Here is a 20,927-nt window from a genome sequence, read left to right on the forward strand (position 1 = left end):
TAGTAGCTCTGCAGAATCAAGGAACAAAAGGGGCGTGATGTGATGTGAGGTGTCGGGCTTTGGTCGTCGATCATGCTGATCGAGTCATCGATGATGAAGCAGGGGCAACAAGGACAAGTACTGGGGGTCACTGATGGATCACTAACCAACATATACTAAGCAGTTTAGGCTAAGCAGGTAGGTAACAATAGTAGGCACAAAAGCAGGCTATGCATCAGAATAGGAGCAAACAATAATAGTAGCAAAATCTAATGCAAGCATGAGAGTATAGAATAGGCGATATCGGGATGATCAAAGCGGGGGCTTGCCTAGTTGCTTAGGCGAGAAGGAGGGGTCATCGTCGACGTAGTCGATCACAGCGACATCGGCAGCTGTCACGGGGTCTACCGAAGAGAAGAGGGGGGAGAAAACAGTAAATACATAGCAAGCAAGAGCATAACAGGACAACGGGCAGAGCTAGACGTGTTCTAACGCGGCGCTACACAATACTGACGAAGGGTGATAATATCCGGGAAGTTTCCCAGAGTTAGGCATTTTCGGATAGATGAAACGGAAGGGAAAGGTTGCATGTTTGCTATGATAGGGGCATGTGACAGATGAACAAACCGCGTATTTATATTCATCTCATCGTTCTGAGCAACTTTCATGTAGAAAACTTTTTCATCCAAGCTACGGTTTATTTTATATCATTTTCCGAAGATTTAAAGATATTCTGCAATTTAATTTAAATCGAAAATAAAGAGTAAATGCTAGGTGCACCCAGCTCTGTGTACACAGAAGTGTACCAGGGCATGACATGTGGGTCCAGGGGTTCCCAGTTGACCAGTCAACAATTGACTGGTTAACAGGGGGGGTGGGGCCCTCCTGTCATACACCTATCTAAATAATTACAGATTAGATAGTTAATTAACATGTTAACTTAATTAAGCAAACTTTAATTAAGTTAATTAATTGATTGACTAATTAATTAATTATTATTATTATTATTTTACAAGGGGCCGAGCCCCACTTGTAAGTGGCCCAGGAGGGGTTAGCGGGCGCTGGGCGAAACTGGTAGCGGGCGCATGCACCGGTTGTCAACGCCAGAGCGCATGACTACGGTGGGGGGGGGGAGGGGGTAAGCAGCAGGCGGCGCCGGTAGTGGCTCGGCAACAGGGACAAGGGAAGGGGGAAGCCGGAGGGCGCGACACGGTGGCCAGCGGGCGGCGGCAGGGGCACGGCGCGACCCTGGGAGGAGGCGGGACGACACACAACAACATGCGGGGTTGCCGGGCAGAAGCCGACGGCAGCAGGGGAAGCAGTAGCGGGAGCGCGGCGAGCCGGGCCTGGGCGGCCATTCACGCAGGACGCGGGCGCACGCAGGGGTCGGCTAGGCGTTGCGGGACGCGGTCAGGATGCGACAGGGGAGCCCGGGACGCTGAAGGAAATATGCCCTAGAGGCAATAATAAAGTTATTATTTATTTCCTAATTTCATGATAAATGTTTATTATTCATGCTAGAATTGTATTAACCGGAAACATAATAGATGTGTGAATACATAGACTAACATAGTGTCACTAGTATGCCTCTACTTGACTAGCTCATGAATCAAAGATGGTTAAGTTTCCTAGCCATAGACATGAGTTGTCATTTGATTAACGGGATCACATCATTAGGAGAATGATGTGATTGACTTGACCCATTCCGTTAGCTTAGCACTTGATCGTTTAGTATGTTGCTATTGCTTTCTTCATGACTTATACATGTTCCTATGACTATGAGATTATGCAACTCCCGTTTACCGGAGGAACACTTTGTGTGCTACCAAACGTCAAAACGTAACTGGGTGATTATAAAGGAGCTCTACAAGTGTCTCCGAAGGTACATGTTGAGTTGGCGTATTTCGAGATTAGGATTTGTCACTCCGATTGTCGGAGAGGTATCTCTGGGCCCTCTCGGTAATGCACATCACTATAAGCCTTCCAAGCAATGTGACTAATGAGTTAGTTGCGGGATGACGCATTACATAACGAGTAAAGAGACTTGCCGGTAACGAGATTGAACTAGGTATTGGGATACCGACGATCGAATCTCGGGCAAGTAACATACCGATGACAAAGGGAACAACGTATGTTGTTATGCGGTTTGGCCGATAAAGATCTTCGTAGAATATGTGGGAGCCAATATGAGCATCTAGGTTCCGCTATTGGTTATTGACCGGAGACGTGTCTCGGTCATGTCTACATTGTTCTGGAACCCGTAGGGTCCGCACGCTTAAGGTTTCGATGACAGTTATATTATGAGTTTATGAGTTTTGATGTACCGAAGGAGTTCGGAGTCCCGGATGAGATCGGGGACATGACGAGGAGTCTCGAAATGGTCGAGACGTAAAGATCGATATGTTGAACGACTATATTCGGAGTTCAGAAAGGTTCCGAGTGATTCGGGTATTTTTTGGAGTACCGGAGAGTTACGGGAATTCGCCGGGGAGTATATGGGCCTTATTGGGCCATACGGGAATAGAGGAGAGAGGCCAAAAGGAAGGAGGCCTGCGCCCCCCCTCTGGTCCGAATTGGACAAGGGGCGCGGCCCCCTTTTCCTTCTTCCTCTCCCCCTCTGTCCCCTTCTCCTACTCCAACAAGGAAGGAGGGAGTCCTACTCCCGGTGGGAGTAGGACTCCCCTTGGCGCGCCCCCTCCTAGGCCGGTCGCCCCCTCCCCCCTTGCTCCTTTATATACGGGGGCAGGGGGCACCTCTAGGCACAACAACACAAGTTGATCTTCGTGATCGTTCCTTAGCCGTGTGCGGTGCCCCCTCCACCATATTTCACCTCGGTTATATCGTTGCGGTGCTTAGGCGAAGCCCTACGTCGGTAGAACATCATCGTCGTCACCATGCCGTCGTGCTGACGGAACTCATCCCCGACACCCTGCTGGATCGGAGTCCGGGGATCGTCATCGAGCTAAACGTGTGCTGAACTCGGATGTGCCGTACGTTCGGTGCTTGGATCGGTTGGATCGTGAAGACATACGACTACATCAACCGCGTTGTCATCACGCTTCTGCTTTCGGTCTACGAGGGTACGTGGACAACACTCTTCCCTCTCGTTGCTATGCATCACCATGATCTTGCGTGTGCGTAGGAATTTTTTTGAAATTACTACGTTCCCCAACAGGCGCGACAGGCGGTTGGTGAGCGCGAGATCGACGGCAGTGGCTTACGACGGCCTACGGAATGGATTCGAGACGGGGAGGAGGGGAATCGAACAGGAGCTCACTGCCGTTGCAGGGATGACCCGAGGACGACTCGAGGTGGCTGGACGCGTCGCGCTCGTCGACGAGATGCGGCTGCCGTGGCGGAGAAGATCGCGTGATGGCGAGGTAGTAGGTCGTCCGAGCTCCAACCGATAGGCGAGGGCGACGGAGACGACGATGGCGGAGTTCCTTGACGTCTTGGCACGACGAATGGAGGCCGGTGGCCGCGAGATCGACGACGATGACGACGACCGCGACCTCGGCCTCTTCCAGTTCATCGGATATGAGCGAGGGAGAGGGGGATTTGGTGACGTTCTTATCCACCAGAAGGACCACGGGATGCTCGACACGACGACGGCAGCGGCCATGGTGGGGGTGGATGCGTGCCACGCCATGGCCCATGTCTCCTCTCTGTACAGAGGAACAGAAGAAGGGGAAAAGGTCGTGGTGGGCTGGGCCATGTGCACTGTGGTCACATATGGCCTGAAGACACGGTAGGATTTTAGTCTTTTCCTCTTTTTACTTTTCAGCTTATTCATTTCACCATAGTTTCACACTTTAATTTAATACCAAATGAGTTTTGCTGAACACGAAACTTGTCACATAAATCAAGCACATTATTTATAGGAGCCACAAAAAGTTTGAGGCCAAAAGGAGTTGTCTAACCATTTTTAGAAATTGAAAAGGCCAATCTTAAATGCTGCTTGACCACTAAATAATTTTCAAGGGCACTTTGGGAATCCAAAAGAGGTTGGTCTCAACATGAAAGTATCTAGGGATTATTTCCCACACTTTGAACATTTTAGTTCTCATGTTTGGAAAATTTAAATTTTTGACTTTGAAATTGAGTTTGAACATGAGCAATGATTTGGATCAAGTGAGGATTAGCAACAGAAATGTGATGACATGGTGATGTCTACTACACAACCTTCTTCTTGTAGACGTTGTTGGGCCTGCAAGTGCACAGGTTTGTAGGACAGTAGCAAATTTCCCTCAAGTGGATGACCTAAGGTTTATCAATCCGTACACTACTAGGGAAAAGGCTAGCAGCAGCGCGGGTTTTAGATGTATCAGTAGCGCGGGTACAGGCGCTACTAATAAGGCACTACAGCTAACGCATAGCAGTAGCGCGTGCACACCGGCGCTACTGCTACACAAGTGTAGCAGCAGCGCGGTTAGAGGAAGCTCTCTACTGCTAGTAGCGCTAGCGCGCTTTGCCTGGACGCGCTACTGCTATTGAGGCGCTGCTGCTAACTTTTATACACTCGCTACTGCTAATTTAAGTAGTTTTTTTTGGCATATTTGTTTTGTATTTGAACAGGCTTTGTAGAAGAATCTTTAGCACATAGAAATGTCATCATGATACACATACAAATGCCTGCGAGACCACAAATGTAATCATAGCATGTACATACAAATAGTCTCATCATAATCATCATCCAACACAAAGTGATATCTTGTCATCATCTCGAAAATAGCGATACATGCAAGTCTCGAATACTTGCAACTACAACAACGTCATCCATCTAAACAAAGGTATACGCAAGAAGTGCTATCACTATGAGTGAGAGCAGAACTATGCAGTACATGAGGTGGCGGTTACGAGTCCTCTCTCGCGCTAGCGTGAACCTCAAGTAACTAGCTTCTCCTTCTTGTCTGCTTTCGAAGCCTTTATGGCTGGCGCCCGTGAACCCATTCACTTGCGCCTGACACTCATGCCACTCGTTGTACACCCCCGGAACCTTCCCTTTGTACACGACATAGCATTTCCATCTCGCCATCAAGAAACTAGGTACCTGTTAGAGATGCATGTTCATGAAGAGGATGTACAATCATATATATGCAACAAAATATACTAGAGCAACACCGAAAAAGTAAGGCTTAGCAACTAGATGCAACATATACAGTATGCAAATTAATTAACTAGAGGTACGCAGGTCATCGTACGCAAACTAACAAAGTAGCGTTATGCAAGTTCGGCAGGGACCGTGGACATCACAAAGTTTCATCGCTACAAAAGGTATACAAGTTCAACCGACACATATCATCATCATCGGCATCATAAATCACTAGAAGTTCCATCCTTCCATATCATCGAGGACGAACCCTAGCTTCTTGAACAGCGTGAGGTCTAGACGTTGCATGCCTATGCGAGTTCGGACGTCAGCTCGCGATATAGGGCCGTGGTGGAACATCCCCTTCTCATCGGCGACTTCTTTCATGATGATCGTCGCAATGTCGCTTTGGATGCGAAAGAAATCATCTCTAAGTTTATAATTCGCTTCTCCATGAGATTCTAGCCACTTGTGGATATGATCATCATTTCTGTTGTTAATGCGAAGCTTTTGGTGATCCGTGTTGAACTGAATCATGAGTTGGACGATGTAGAATCCATCCTTCTTGCTTGGTTTTGGGACATGGATGCAGGAGAAGTTAGTTTTATGCGCGAAAACCATCTTCTTGTTCCTTTGTTTCTTGATCTACACGTGGCCACCTCTAAAGCTGAAGCCTTGGAGAACATCATCTAGAATATTCATTATGCGGGTGTAGTCCTTTTTCTCGTAGTCTCTGGAAGGGTCAAAATACACGGCGTGGGAGACTTGCGGGTACAGAACGATAAGGACGGCGCGCCTGTTGCTGCGGGGAAAAGACACCTCAAATTATTCCCCATATGAGAGAGAAGGAATGATTGAAATGTACAAAAGGGTTGTCCGGAACTGACTTACTTTGGATGATAAGGCACGAGGACAATTTCCCGGTCCTTATTCTGTACCATGAAGTTTTGGAGGTACTCCCTAGCAGTTTCATGCTCAAAGTCGCCAAGACTCAAGAAAGACTCGTGCATGTAGTACGGATCCACCACACAGATTGGCGAGACTTCTTCACTCTTCTTGACAGAGCTCATATGTAGCGCAAAAAGGCGGACGATAGTAAAATCAAGCCGCCTTGTTAGAAACATCTCAAAGATATGGTCAAACCGCAGGAAGAACACCTCCGCGGGCCGTGTGTCGACGTAGCACTTCCCCTCAGGCACACGAGCCGCGTATGTCGGATATCCTGGATCCTTTGAGGCTAGTAGGCTTTTCTCAGTCGACAACACATGGTCGTGCAGTCTCCTGAGATCCCCTGATAGTGCCTCTAGCGGTTTCGGCGGTAGCATCGGCTCGCCCGTGAGATGGAACATGATCGCACCTTTCACGGGTACACGCTCTTTAGAATGCATTGTCTGGCTGCTATGTGCTCTGGCTTGTTTGGAGGCAGTTACCTTCCCCGATCTCTTCCTCTCCTTTTTCTTGGGAACACCTTCCAGACCCTTCCTTAACCCTTGCTCCAGTGTTCCCGGGCTAAGTACTGTACGACCCTCGCGCCCGGCTAGTTGAGCCTGTGTTGAGGCGGTATCTTCAGGCGTGTCCTGTGAGGATTTCATGAAGAGAGACTTTTTGCAATCCATGGTACGACCCTGCTCGGGCATATCATCCATATCCTCATTAGCAAGCTCATAGCCCGATTCGTCATATGGTTGACTCATCATATATATGTCACAGTCATACGCGTTTGTATTGAGGTAATCCATAGGGTCGACCTTCATCTCATCATCCATTCTCTGTTCTACAGGAGAAATTATATCAGCCAGTACTATTTCACCCCCTTCATCATGTCGTCCGCTGCTCTCACCCGGCACTACAGGAGCTGGTAATTGCGTAGGCGGGGTGGTGGTCTCCGCACATGCTTGTTGATGTGTGGTAGTTATTGGTGTGCTCTCGGCCGGCTCCAGATGAATAAGATTCTTCGGCCATAGCAGCACCCAATTCTTGCAGCTTCCAACCCGCGGCAGGGTCTCGTCGTCCGCTCCCACATGCTATACTGGAGGAGGCAAATCCTCGTGCCCCGATTTCACACTGGTCAAGCTAACCCTGAAGTGCCCAGCGGGGATCAGCTGGTTGTGGAACGTGCGTTGAGAGGGGTCCATTATCATCCCCTTTCCCACGTCCACCTTCTGGCCTTTGATCAAGTAGAGTATGGTGCACGGGGTTTCTTTCGCCTGCAAACACATATGTCTGTGGCGTAAAACAACCGAAAGGTAACAAAAATGGAATATTATCTATATATATATATATATATATATATTGGTGCGACATGTAATTACCGTGACGGCATCGAGCTCAGCCAAAGACGAGGCCCACCTAGCGCGCCTGAGACTGAGGACGGGCTGCTATGAGCGGGAGCGTCTGCGAGAGGAGGCCCGGTTGCTTGAGCAAGTGATGGTGCGATGGTGTTGTTGTTCATGGAGTTGCTCGCGACAAAACTGTGCATCAGGAAATCATGTACCGTCTTGTTTGGATTTTCCTTCGCCCAGTTGATGATAACTGGAACCAAGTTAGTAGCGAAATCATTTCTGCAGGCAGTTACAGCTCCATTGACTGCCTGCTGTAGCAACTCATATTTGTCCTCGGCTGCTTTTTTAGCGTTCTCAGCTGCTTTTTTCGCGACCGCAAGCTTCACCTTTGCGTCGATGTCCGCCTGACTAAACTTCTTTTTCTGCTTCTTGGCCTCCGGGCCGTCGTTGTAAAACACCTTCCACGTGGCGCCGTCTACAACGCCGTGCACACGACCATATTGCGGCCGCTGGTCCAAAGGGAGTCCCTTAAGTTCGTTCAAGGCCCGGTTGAGAGGGGTGTCCCACTTGGGCCTCATCGAAGAAGTAGGGCTTTCGGCTGCAAGCCGGTATTCTTCTCCAGTAGTCTAATCAATTTCCTCGTGATCTTGTCCGTGTAAAAAACCTTTTTCTCCTTGTCCCACTTGTAGCGGGCCCTGATTAAGTCATGCTCCAAGGGGTTGGTGAACTTCGCGAAGGGGTCTGGGAGACCCGCGGCTTCACGTTCCACGTCCTCCTTATCCCATATGGGCCTTTTACCAAGGTAGCCACGGCTTCCGAGGCGATGCTTCCCCATGTTCCTTTGCTGAAGGCTTTTGAATTTCGCAGCCTTAGCCTTGGCTGCTGTCGGTGTCAAAACTGGCGGATCTCGGGTAGGGGGTCCCGAACTGTGCGTCTAGGCAGATGGTAATAGGAGACAAGGGACACGATGTTTTACCCAGGTTCGGGCCCTCTTGATGGAGGTAAAACCCTACGTCCTGCTTGATTAATATTGATGATATGGGTAGTACAAGAGTGGATCTACCACGAGATCAAGGAGGCTAAACCCTAGAAGCTAGCCTATGGTATGATTGTTGTAATGTATGTTGTGTCCTACGGACTAAAGCCCTCCGGTTTATATAGGCACCGGAGAGGGCTAGGGTTACACAGAGTCGGTTACAATGGTAGGAGATCTACATATCCGTATCGCCAAGCTTGCCTTCCACGCCAAGGAAAGTCCCATCCGGACACGGGACGGAGTCTTCAATTTGTATCTTCGTAGTCTTGGAGTCCGGCGGACGATGATAGTCCGGCTGTCCGGACACCCCCTAGTCCAGGACTCCCTCAGTAGCCCCTGAACCAGGCTTCAATGACGATAAGTCCGGCGCGCATAATGTTCGGCATTGCAAGGCGGGTTCCTCCTTTGAATAATCCAGAGAAGATCATGAACACCAGGATAGTGTCCGGCTCTGCAAAATAAATTCCACATTCCACCGTAGAGAGAATAAAATGTACACAAGTTCAATCTGCTGACGTATTTTGCGGCATGACGTCACACCACTACCAAGCCTTTACTTGAATCGTTTTTTATTATACCACCTCAGCACGTTTAGCGAAGCGGTTTCCTTGGCACGTCTTGTCGAAGCAGAGATCGTGTTCCCCTTATTCCGGGATTCTCATCAATACGGACGTGGGTAACCCAACCGCGCCATTGATGGTGGCGCTTGGGAGATAAGCGAGTTTTACCAGGCTGGTGGGGGACGCATAGTCTTCGCCCGCCTATATATAAGGGATAAGGATTCACCTTTTCACCCACGCCTTCTTCCTCCTTTGCTTATCCACCTCCGCGCACTCAAGCTCCAGCGCCCAAGTTCGCGCATCTCGTCTCAACCTTCTCCGACCATGTCCGGAGGGGGAGGCAAATGGTTGGCTTCCACCGTTAAGGAGGAGCACATCACAAAGCTGCGCAGCGCCGGATACCTTTCCGGCGACATCGCGCACCGGCTGCCCGACGAGGGGCAGCTCATCCCTACCCCCGGGCCCCATGAGAGGGTCGTTTTCCTTCCCCACTTCCTCCGCGGACTGGGCTTTCCACTTCACCCCTTTGTCCGGGGGCTCATGTTCTACTACGGCCTGGATTTCCACGATCTGGCGCCGAACTTCATCCTCAACATCTCGGCGTTTATCGTCGTGTGCGAGGCCCTCCTCTGCATCCGGCCCCACTTCGGCTTGTGGCTCAAGACCTTCAACGTCAAGCCGAAGGTAGTGAAGGGCACGCAGGCGGAGTGCGGAGGCGCCATGTTGGGCAAGATGCCCAACGTCCTCTGGTTCGAAGGGGCCTTCATGGACTCCGTCAAGGGGTGGCAATCAGGGTGGTTCTACATCACCGAGCCGCGCGACCCTACGTGGGCGGCGGCCCCCGAGTTTAGATCTGGTATCCCTACGCAGCTCACCTCCTGGAAAGAGAAGGGCTTGCTGTGGGGTAATTCGACGGAGCTGACGGGACTCCGAGCCTGTATCCAGAAGCTGGTGAACAAGAAGCTCAGGCTCGTCGACGTGGTCCAAGTCATGCTCGTCCGCCGGATTCTCCCATGCCAAGAACGGGCATTCAATCTGTGGGAGTTCGATCCGGAACAGCACCAGGCGCTGAGCGGGCTCTTCGACACGACGTACGAAGGCGCCTGGAGGGTGCTGTTTAAGGGCGCCGAAGCCCCCGCATCCGCGACGGAAGATCGCGGATTTCACTCGCAGCATCCGGCTGACGAGGTAAGTGATTCTACCCCTTTACGGGACACTTATTGTAAATAGATTGATTCTAAGAGGGTTTCAATTTCCCTTTTCCTTTGACAGGAATGGATGAAGAAGGCCGAGCAGCTCATCTGCCCGGCTCCCATGCCAGAAGACCCAGTGGGTGCCCGTCTAGCGGGGCTGCTGGTTCCGGCACCGCATGTGGTGCCGGAGAAGAAGGCCAAGAAGGTGGCCACGGGCACTCGAAAGAGTTCCCGTTATCAGGCGTCCGACGACGAGGCGGACTCCTCCCCCGAAGACGAGGAGGAGGAAGAAGACTCTCTCCCAGAGGGGGGAGAGAGGAAGAGGAAGGCTTCCCCAACAGGGGAGGCCGAAGGGTCCAAGAGGGGGAGAACTATTCCCCCGGACAGCTCTGCCAACACCGACGTTGGCGACGAGGAGTGGCCTTCAAGGGCCAGGCCTCCGGCGAGATCGTAAGTATCTGGATCCCTGATATGCAATTTCTTTTGTGTCACATAGTGTCCTACTAATGCCGCATATTGCCCGCAGTCCGGCCGATGATGATCTCCCCGCTTCATCGAGCGGGTCGTTGGCCCCGTCGGATGTGGATTCCCTTCCGACTGCCTCCACCCCCCGCGCCGATGAGGACGCCGAGGTGGGATCCCAGAAAGGGACCCATCAGGAGGAGGCTCCGGAGGCGCCACAAGGCAGCCTCCCGGACTTTGCGCCGGACTCTACGCCGGAACCTGCAGTGGTTCCAGAGTCCGGCAGGCGGCCCCTTCGAAAGAAGGGCAAGACCGTGACGCCGGCGGCCTCCGTCCAACCGGAGGCGCCGGACAACTTGCTGGAGGCGCTCAAAGGCGCTTCCATCGAGGAAGAACACCGCACTGTTATGAGTGCGGTGATTCAGAAGGTTCAGCTCGCCAAGAGCGGGCTGACCGAAGCCTGCAGTAGCCTTCTAACAGGCTTTGAGGTAAGAAGTTAAAATTATGTAATGTAATACCGCATAGACAGTAGCCCCTGATGCTCGGTTCGGTGTTCGGAAAGAAAAGCCGGACTGAGGATCTAAAAAGATATTCGCAGGTTGCTAATAAATTATGTCAATATGGGTTTGCAGGCTGTGCTGCTGACCTCTGCCGCACTGACTGCGGAGGTTGGTGCATTAAAGCAAGATCTCGAGCGGTCCGAGCGAGAGCTCGGCCATGCCAAGAGGCAGCTCGAGGACAAAGAAGGTGAGTAGCACCACTTTGAATTTTTACCTTACAGAAAAGGATTTTGGTTGCAATAAAATTAACAAGGATAATACGTGTACTGCAGGGGCCACAAACGAGGTGGCAGCCCTGAAGGAGGCTGTGTCCGCGGCCGAACGCAGTGCGGCCGCGGAACGGGCAGAGCGAGAAAAGCAGGAGGCACAGGTGGCGGCAGTGCGGCAAGAGCTCCAGGCTCTCATGGAGAAGCATGAGAGTTTGGAGCGCGACTCCAAGACTCGAGAGTCCGAGCTCGCCTCGGCTCTCGAAAGTGCCAAGTCCGCCAAGGCCGAGGCCCGTAAGGCCCTTCAGGAGGTTGAAGATGTGAAGAAGATAGCGGCGGGTAAGGCATTTTTCATGCAAAGCAAGCATGTTAATGTAAACTACCTGACACTTACCCGCATTCGGAGCTCTCCAGGGGCGTTTGCAGATCTGCCGCGCAGTGTATCCGATGCCGCCGCATTCTACCGTGGCGAGGAGGGGAGCTCAACGGAGAAGGTCTTCTGGTCTCAGTACGCTGAGGCCGGCCATCCGGTGCCCCCAAGCGACCAGCTGAAGCAGCTGGTCGAGCTCCACAAGGTAGCTGAGGAGGCCATGAAGGGCCTTATAGTCCGGCTGTGGCCTGGACAGGCCATGCCTGGGAGCTACTTCGGCCTCGTGCGGCGGCTGGTGGATGCGTGCCCCTGGGTGGATGTCATCAAGCGCTCCGCCTGTATTGAAGGTGCTCGTCGGGCCCTTGCCCGCGCAAAGGTGCACTGGGGCAGGCTGGATGCGGAGAAGCTTCTTACTGACCCGCCGCCAGCGGGCAAGGAGTATCGTACGCCCGAAATGTACTATAAGACTGTCCTGAAGGGTGCCCGCAATATTGCGGATGAGTGCCCCAGAGATGTAATTATTGAGTGAAAACTTGCTATGTATTCTCCTATGCGCTGAAAACTTTGTTCATATGCGCTACGCAACGCTTGTTTAATTTAAAATATTACCTTCTGTGCGGCCGTTTATAAAATCTGAGAGATGGCAAGTCGTTGGCTTCAGCCCCCAAGCTACGAGTGCTGGGGTGTTCGGGATAAACTTGAGCACTCTTGTTCCCATTTTTGGGTCCATCTAGGGAGGCGCTCAACACAACGAACAAGGCAACCGGACTTATAATGCTTGAACACTCTCACTTAGCCATAGAATTCTATAATTTTAAATTTTGGCGAAGCCCCTAGTATTCGGAAGACCGAATTCGGGGCGCTATCCACGCCTTCGTCGGACATTATCCGGAACTTCGCTCGAAGCGGCATGAGTCTTTAGGGACCCGAAAAGACCTCTCGAACAGCGACCAGTCTCTCGCCTTATCATGCCGGTCAGTTTTAGCTTTCTCCACTGAGGCGCTCGCCCAGCTCAACCGGGGCGCAATCGCAGTGGTTCTCCCAGTGCCACCTTAGCCGACAGAACGGAACGTAAGGCGCCAAAACGTGGGAGCCGGGCAAACCCAACTATTGACCCAAGACATGATTCGGAGCTGATTCATATAATGCTATAAGTTCGGGGTGCGGCACTTGTGAAAGTGTTCGGACTTATCACACCATAATGCGGGGAACATAAGCCCCTGGTGTATTCGGCCGTACCAATAATATACGGGTGCGAGATGTCATTAATGAACATATGTGTAAAGTAATGCAATAACAGGCAAAAACGCTGCATTATTTATTAAAGAATTCTGCTATGAGTGCGGAATGATACAAATAGTGCGGTAAGCAAGGGATTGGACTAATCAAACATGTCTGCCTCCAGGGATGGGCTGCGGACTGGTGGACATAATCAAATTTAATGCTCGTAATGGAGACCACCTGAGTGTTTATCGCAGTCTTCTTTCTTCCCTGGCTGTTGCATCGTGAATTCGGCGGGTTCACCGCCGGACAGGGCCTCTGGTGAACGGAGTCCTGTGTACATAAAGAAAGAAAATAATGATAAAAAGGAGTGACACACTTGTGAGCCCCTGGTGTGGTCGAGCCGCACTCTGGGTCTGTTGTGGTCGTGCCCCTTCCCCTAGGCCCGTGGTATCTCCAGAGCGTAATGATGTATGCAGAGGGTTGGTCTTGCAATTATGCAAGGGCTGGGGTTGGGGCCGCATTGCTACGCGTGCTCGGAACGTGCCAGGTGGTCTTGGTTGATGTTGCTCCGGGCGCGTTTGGCCGTGTCCGGCCGTTTAACGGCCGGACTCGAATATTGCCTTAAAAGGCTGCTCTGCACTTCTGCCGCGGGAGCCGCTGTGTGTTCCTCCGTTCGGAGAGAGCGTTCCGTATTTCCATTGATCGTAATGACTCCGCGAGGGCCTGGCATCTTGAGCTTGAGGTATGCGTAATGCGGTACCGCGTTGAAATTTGCAAACACGGTTCGTCCGAGCAGGGCGTGATAGCCACTGCGGAATGGGACTATGTCGAAGATTAACTCCTCGCTCCGGAAATTGTCCGGGGATCCGAAGACCACTTCCAGTGTGACTGAGCCTGTACAATTGGCCTCAACACCTGGTATGACGCCTTTGAAAGTCGTCTTTGTAGGTTTAATCCTTGAGGGGTCTATGCCCATCTTTTGCACTGTATCCTGATAAAGCAGGTTCAGGCTACTGCCGCCGTCCATCAGGACTCTCGTGAGGTGAAATCCATCGACGATTGGGTCTAAAACCAATGCGGCGAATCCGCCATGGCGGATACTGGTCGGATGATCTCTTCGATCGAAAGTGATCGGGCAAGAGGACCATGGATTGAACTTAGGGGCGACTGGCTCCATCGCATATACGTCCCTTAGTGCACGCTTTCGCTCCCTCTTGGGTATATGGGTTGCGTATATCATGTTCACCGTCCGCACTTGTGGGGGGAAACCCTTCTGTCCTCTATTGTTCGGCGGTCGGGTCTCTTCCTCGTCGTCGCTGTGCAGCCCCTTGTCATTGTTTTCGGCAATTAACTTGCCTGCCTGCTTGAACACCCAACAATCTCTGTTGGTGTGATTAGCTGGCTTTTCAGGGGTGCCATGTATCTGGCATAAGCGGTCGAGTATTCGGTCCAAATTGGACGGACCCGGAGTGGTTCTTTTGAATGGCTTCTTCCGCTGACCGGGTTTAGAGCCTCGGAATCCGGCGTTGACTGCCGTATCCTCCTTGTCGTCGCCGTTAATGCGGCGTTTATTTTTGCTTCGACGCGACCTGCCATTGTGGTCCTTGGTATCCGGACTGCCAGAATTTTTACTGAGGTTGTTGTTGCGAGCTAGCCAGCTATCCTCTCCCGCACAAAAGCGGGTCATTAATGATGTGAGGGCTGCCATGGATTTCGGCTTTTCCTGTCCTAGGTGCCGGGCTAGCCATTCGTCGCGGATGTTATGCTTGAAGGCTGCGAGGGCCTCTGCATCCGGAGAGTCGACGATTTGATTTTTCTTTGTGAGGAACCGTGTCCAGAATTGTCTGGCCGATTTGTCTGGCTGTTGAATTATGTGGCTTAGGTCATCGGCGTCTGGTGGTCGCACATATGTGCCCTGGAAGTTGTTGAGGAATGCGGCTTCCAGGTCTTCCCAACACCCAATTGACTCTGCGGGCAAGCTGTTAAGCCAATGCCGAGCTGGTCCTTTAAGCTTGAGTGGGAGATACTTGATGGCATGGAGATCGTCGCCGCGGGCCATATGGAAGTGAAGGAGATAATCTTCGATCCAAACCGCGGGGTCTGTTGTGCCATCGTAGGATTCGATGTTTACAGTTTTAAACCCTTCAGGGATTTGATGATCCATTACTTCGTCAGTGAAGCATAGCGGGTGTGCGGCACCTCTATATTGAGCAATATCACGACGTAGCTCGAGAGAGCGTTGTCTGTTGTGTTCAGCCCGGCCAGAGTTATTGTATCTGGCGCGACGGTATTCGTCGTGGGTCGTGGGGCGCCCACGTGATCTGTAGATGGATCTGGATTACCTTGCTTTGTCCTCCAATATATCTCGCAAGTCCGGCGCGTTCCCTCTTGGCTTCGTACTTTTGGAGCGATGCCGGGGTACGGTCTTGGTGGAGGGCCTAGATGCCTCTCTGTCTCAGCCACGGGGTGGTCGGTCGGCCGTATTGTGCGCTGGCGATGAAGGTATGTATGTTTCCTCCTCTAATCGGGGGAGCAACTTGCGTCTTGGGTAGCTTTTGGAGGGGCGTTCGAGTTCATACTCTTCGGCCGCGAGGACCTCGGTCCATCGATCGGCCAGCAGGTCCTGATCAGCTTGAAGCTGCTGCTGCTTTTTCTTTAGGCTATTTGCCGTGGCGATAAGCCTGCGTTTAAAACGCTCTTGTTCGACGGGATCCTCGGGCACGACGAATTCGTCGTCGTTGAGGCTTGCCTCGTCTTCGGAGGGAGGTATATAATTATCATCCTCGACCTCTTCGTCTGCCGCCCTCTCGTGAGGGCTTGCTTCTGCATCCTCCTGCGCTGAATCTTGCTGGAGGGGATTATCTTCGGCACTCTCTGGGGTATTATTATCTCCTGTGCCTGAATCTCCATTCTTGCTGTGGCGGGATTTAGAGCGGCGCCGCTGACGTCGGCGCTTGGGCTGTTTCTTTGAGGAATCTGCCTCCGCTGCTTCTTCGCCGTCCCCCTCTTTTGGGGTGTCCACCATGTATATGTCATATGACGAGGTGGTCTTCCAGTGCCCTGTAGGCGCTGGTTCTTGTTCGTCTCCGGCATCGTCGTCCATACCGTCGATGTCCTCGGAGTCGTAGTCTAGCATGTCTGTTAGATCGTCGACAGTGGCTACAAAGTGGGTGGTGGGTGGGCTTTGAATTTCTTCGTCGTCCGTATCCCAACCGTCCTAGCCATAGTCCGGCCAGGTCTCTCCGGATAACGAGAGATGTTTTAGTGAATTTAGGATGTCACCAAAGGGCGAGTGTTGGAAGATGTCCGCGGCGGTGAATTCCATAACCGGCGCCCAATCAGATTCGATTGGCAAGGGCGTGGGAGGTCCGGAATCCCGCAGGGAGTCCGGCACCTCGGAGTCACGAGCTTCGCAACGGACAAGGTTAGTGTTCGGCTCCATCGCCGTGGAAGTTGCAGCCCCCGAGGCGGTGTCCAACCACCGGTCCTCGATCTGGGTGATTGGCTCCGGACTAAGGGCCGGAGCGGATTCTTGTGCGGCCACCAAGGCACTGTTCGGCGGCAGAGCTAGATCATGCCCATCGTAACAGTGCGGCACGCTTGGCTGTGGCTCGAGCCCGTCGAAGATCAAGTCCCTGTGGATGTCGGCCGTGAAGTTTAGGCTCCCGAACCTGACCTGACGGCCAGGGGCGTAGCTTTCGATCTGCTCCAGATGGCCAAGTGAATTAGCCCACAGTGCGAAGCCGCCGAATACGAAGATCTGTCCGGGGAGAAAAGTTTCACCCTAGACAGCGTTGTTGATTGAAGAAGCCATCGAGCCTATCGGTGACGACACAGAGGAACTCTCAATGAAAGCACCAATGTCGGTGTCAAAACCGGCGGATCTCGAGTAGGGGGTCCCGAACTGTGCGTCTAGGCGGATGGTAACAGGAGACAAGGGACACGATGTTTTACCCAGGTTCGGGCCCTCTTGATGGAGGTAAAACCCTACGTCCTGCTTGATTAATATTGATGATATGGGTAGTACAAGAGTGGATCTACCACGAGATCAAGGAGGCTAAACCCTAGAAGCTAGCCTATGGTATGATTGTTGTAATGTATGTTGTGTCCTACGGACTAAAGCCCTCCGGTTTATATAGGCACCGGAGAGGGCTAGGGTTACACAGAGTCGGTTGCAATGGTAGGAGATCTACATATCCGTATCGCCAAGCTTGCCTTCCACGCCAAGGAAAGTCCCATCCGGACACGGGACGGAGTCTTCAATCTTGCATCTTCGTAGTCTTGGAGTCCGGCGGACGATGATAGTCCGGCTGTCCGGACACCCCCTAGTCCAGGACTCCCTCACCGGATAAGACCAAGGATGGGCCGAAGGCAAGAAAAGACTTGCAAGATTTGAAAATCAGGGAAGATCTGCACATGCCACCCCGTAAAATGTCAGACGAGACAGAGACAGAGACAGAGGCACGGGAGAAGAAGGGCAAGAAAATAAACAAAGAGGATTATTGCCCCCCTTCTTGCTTCACCTTAAGTCAGGCTGAGATCAATCAATTCTTGAAGTGCCTTACCAGAGTCAAAGTTAGTTCCGGTTACTGTGGTGCTCTTGGCGTTGGGTATAGTCATGGTAGTGAACATCCGGCTTTTTCTTTCGACATTCTTAGCCCATCTGACACGGAACATCATCGTGTTGTGCAGTCCAGAGTAGTCAAGCTCCCAGATCTCCTCGACCCTTCCATAAAATCGTTTAGTTGCGCCGTTATCGCTGCCGGTCATGCATTCCATCGTCACCCCTGAGTTCTGATCATCACTGTCCATATCTTTGGCCTCCACGTAGAATGTGTATCCGTTGATATCATATGCCTGATAGGTTACGAGGTTGGGCGAGGGGCCATGTGCTAAGGCGTATATGAGCAATCCGTCCTTAGAGCCCTCCTCCGGGGGATTAGCAATAATATGGTCTTTGAACCAATGCAGGGAAGTGGAGTTGTGCTCTCTAGTAACTTTGACGTCCGTCCTGCATACCCCCCGGTCACGATACTTCTTTGCGATAATTTCTTTGTGCAGTACCACGAAAGGATCTACCTCGTCTAGGTGTTGTAGCACTACCAAGTTTGCTCTGTCAAAGTCGCTGCGTCGATCTGAGTATGCCACGTGCAGTTCCCTGCAACCGTTGCAGTGAACATCTCCTTCGAGCCTCCCATCGTGCTTGTTAATGGGCAAACCAACACTAACACGAGGCGGCTGGTCTGCGCCATATAGAAAATTCTCACAGAAAGACATGCACTCTTGTGCCAAATAGCCCTGGACGATGCTTCCATCCGGACGGGACATGTTACGAATGAATCCTTTGATGATCCGATTCATCCTCTCAAACGGCATCATGTTGTGCAGGAATGACGGCCCCAGGTCTATTATGTCATCCACAATATGGACACACAGATGCACCATCACGTCGAAGAACGCGGGCGGGAAGTACATCTCAAGCTCATTCAGTATCACAACGATCTCTTCCTGTAGCCTTTGGAGCTGCTTCACACTGATCGACTTTCGAGAGATGACGTAGAAAAAGTTGCAGAGACCAATAAGCGTGTCACGGACGTGCTTGTCCATTATCGCTCTAAGGGCAATAGGTAGTATCTGCGTCATCATCACATGACAGTCATGAGACTTCATCCCGCTGAACCTTTGCTTGTCCGTGTCTAGATATCTGCTTATCTTGCCACAGTAACCGGAACTAACTTTGACTCTGGTAAGGCACTTCAAGAATTGATTGATCTCAGCCTGACTTAAGGTGAAGCAAGAAGGGGGGCAATAATCCTCTTTGTTTATTTTCTTGCCCTTCTTCTCCCGTGCCTCTGTCTCTGTCTCTGTCTCGTATGACATTTTACGGGGTGGCATGTGCAGATCTTCCCTGATTTTCAAATCTTGCAAGTCTTTTCTTGCCTTCGGCCCATCCTTGGTCTTATACGGTGAGGGAGTCCTGGACTAGGGGGTGTCCGGACAGCCGGACTATCATCGTCCGCCGGACTCCAAGACTACGAAGATGCAAGATTGAAGACTCCGTCCCGTGTCCGGATGGGACTTTCCTTGGCGTGGAAGGCAAACTTGGCGATACGAATATGTATATCTCCTACCATTGTAACCGACTCTGTGTAACCCTAGCCCTCTCCGGTGCCTATATAAACCGGAGGGCTTTAGTCCGTAGGACACAACATACATTACAACAATCATACCATAGGCTAGCTTCTAGGGTTTAGCCTCCTTGATCTCGTGGTATATCCACTCTTGTACTACCTATATCATCAATATTAATCAAGGAGGACGTAGGGTTTTACCTCCATCAAGAGGGCCCGAACCTGGGTAAAACATCGTGTCCCTTGTCTCCTGTTACCATCCGCCTAGACGCACAGTTCGGGGCCCCCTACCCGAGATCTGCCGGTTTTGACACCGACATTGGTGCTTTCATTGAGAGTTCCTCTGTGAAACTTTTTAATCGACATTGGTGCTCGATGGCTTCTTCAATCGACAACGTTGTCCAGGGTGAGACTTTTCTCCCCGGACAGATCTTCGTATTCGGCGGCTTCGCACTGCGGGTTAATTCACTTGGCCATCTGGAGCAGATCGAAAGCTACGCCCCTGGCCGTCAGGTCAGGTTCGGGAGCCTAAACTTCACGGCCGACATCCGCGGGGACTTGATCTTCGACGGGCTCGAGCCACAGCCAAGCGTGCCGCACTGTCACGATGGGCATGATCTAGCTCTGCCGCCGAACAGTGCCTTGGTGGCCGCACAAGAATCCGCTCCGGCCCTTAGTCCGGAGCCGATCGCCCAGATCGAGGACCGGTGGTTGGACACCGCCTCGGGGGCTGCAACTTCCACGGTGATGGAGCCGAACACTAACCTTGTCCCTTGCGAAGCTCGTGACTCCGAGGTGCTGGACTCCCCGCCGGACTCCGGACCTCCCACGCCCCTGCCAATCGAATCTGATTGGGCGCCGGTTATGGAATTCACCGCCGCGGACATCTTCCAACACTCGCCCTTTGGCGACATCCTAAATTCGCTAAAACATCTCTCGCTATCCGGAGAGACCTGGCCGGACTATGGCCAGGACGGTTGGGATACGGACAACGAAGAAATTCAAAGCCCACCCACCACCCACTTTGTAGCCACTGTCGACGATCTAACCGACATGCCAGACTATGACTCCGAAGACATCGACGGTATGGACGACGATGCCGGAGATGAACAAGAACCAGCGCCTCCAGGGCACTGGCAGACCACCTCGTCATACAACGTATACATAGTGGATACCCCAAAAGGAAGCGATAACGAGGACCAACGGGGCGCGGCAGAAGATAATCCCGCCGACAAACTAAAATGGCGACGCAGATGCCGCCCTAAGTCCCGCCTCGACAACAACAGCGCTCCTAATGACCCAGCAATACAGCAGGGCAAACCAGTGGACGACGAACACGCAGACAAGCAACCGTCCGAACAGGACGAGTCAGATAATCAGTCCAGGCCCGGCGAAAACAACAGTCCATACGACCTCACGCCGGACACACCACCGGAGAATAAAAACCTTTGGAAAAGACTCGTCACCACCGCAAGAAGTTTGAAGAAGGAAAAACGGAAGCTCAAAACAGCGGAAGATACACTCAGAATGAGGTGGAGCAAAGTGCTCAAAACCGCAGACAAATACGGCAATGGCCATCAATCAAAGAGCTACCCGAAGCGCAAGCTGCTGCCAGAATTTGACGAGGAGTCCATAGAGCCCCCACAGTCAAAAAACAAGGAGGCCGCCTGGTCGGATAGACGGCCAGATGATAGGCCAAAATCTAAAAGCGGCGCCGCACATAAGCCGACTAATGACCCTGGAAAAATAGATGGCCCAGCCAGGTCCATTTACGGGCCAAAGAAGAGGGCCCCAGGAAGCAACGCAACACGCCAAGTGTCCGAAGACAGCGGTAC

The sequence above is a fragment of the Triticum aestivum genome, chromosome 3B, assembly GCF_018294505.1.
Source record: "Triticum aestivum cultivar Chinese Spring chromosome 3B, IWGSC CS RefSeq v2.1, whole genome shotgun sequence".
NCBI lineage: Eukaryota > Viridiplantae > Streptophyta > Magnoliopsida > Poales > Poaceae > Triticum > Triticum aestivum.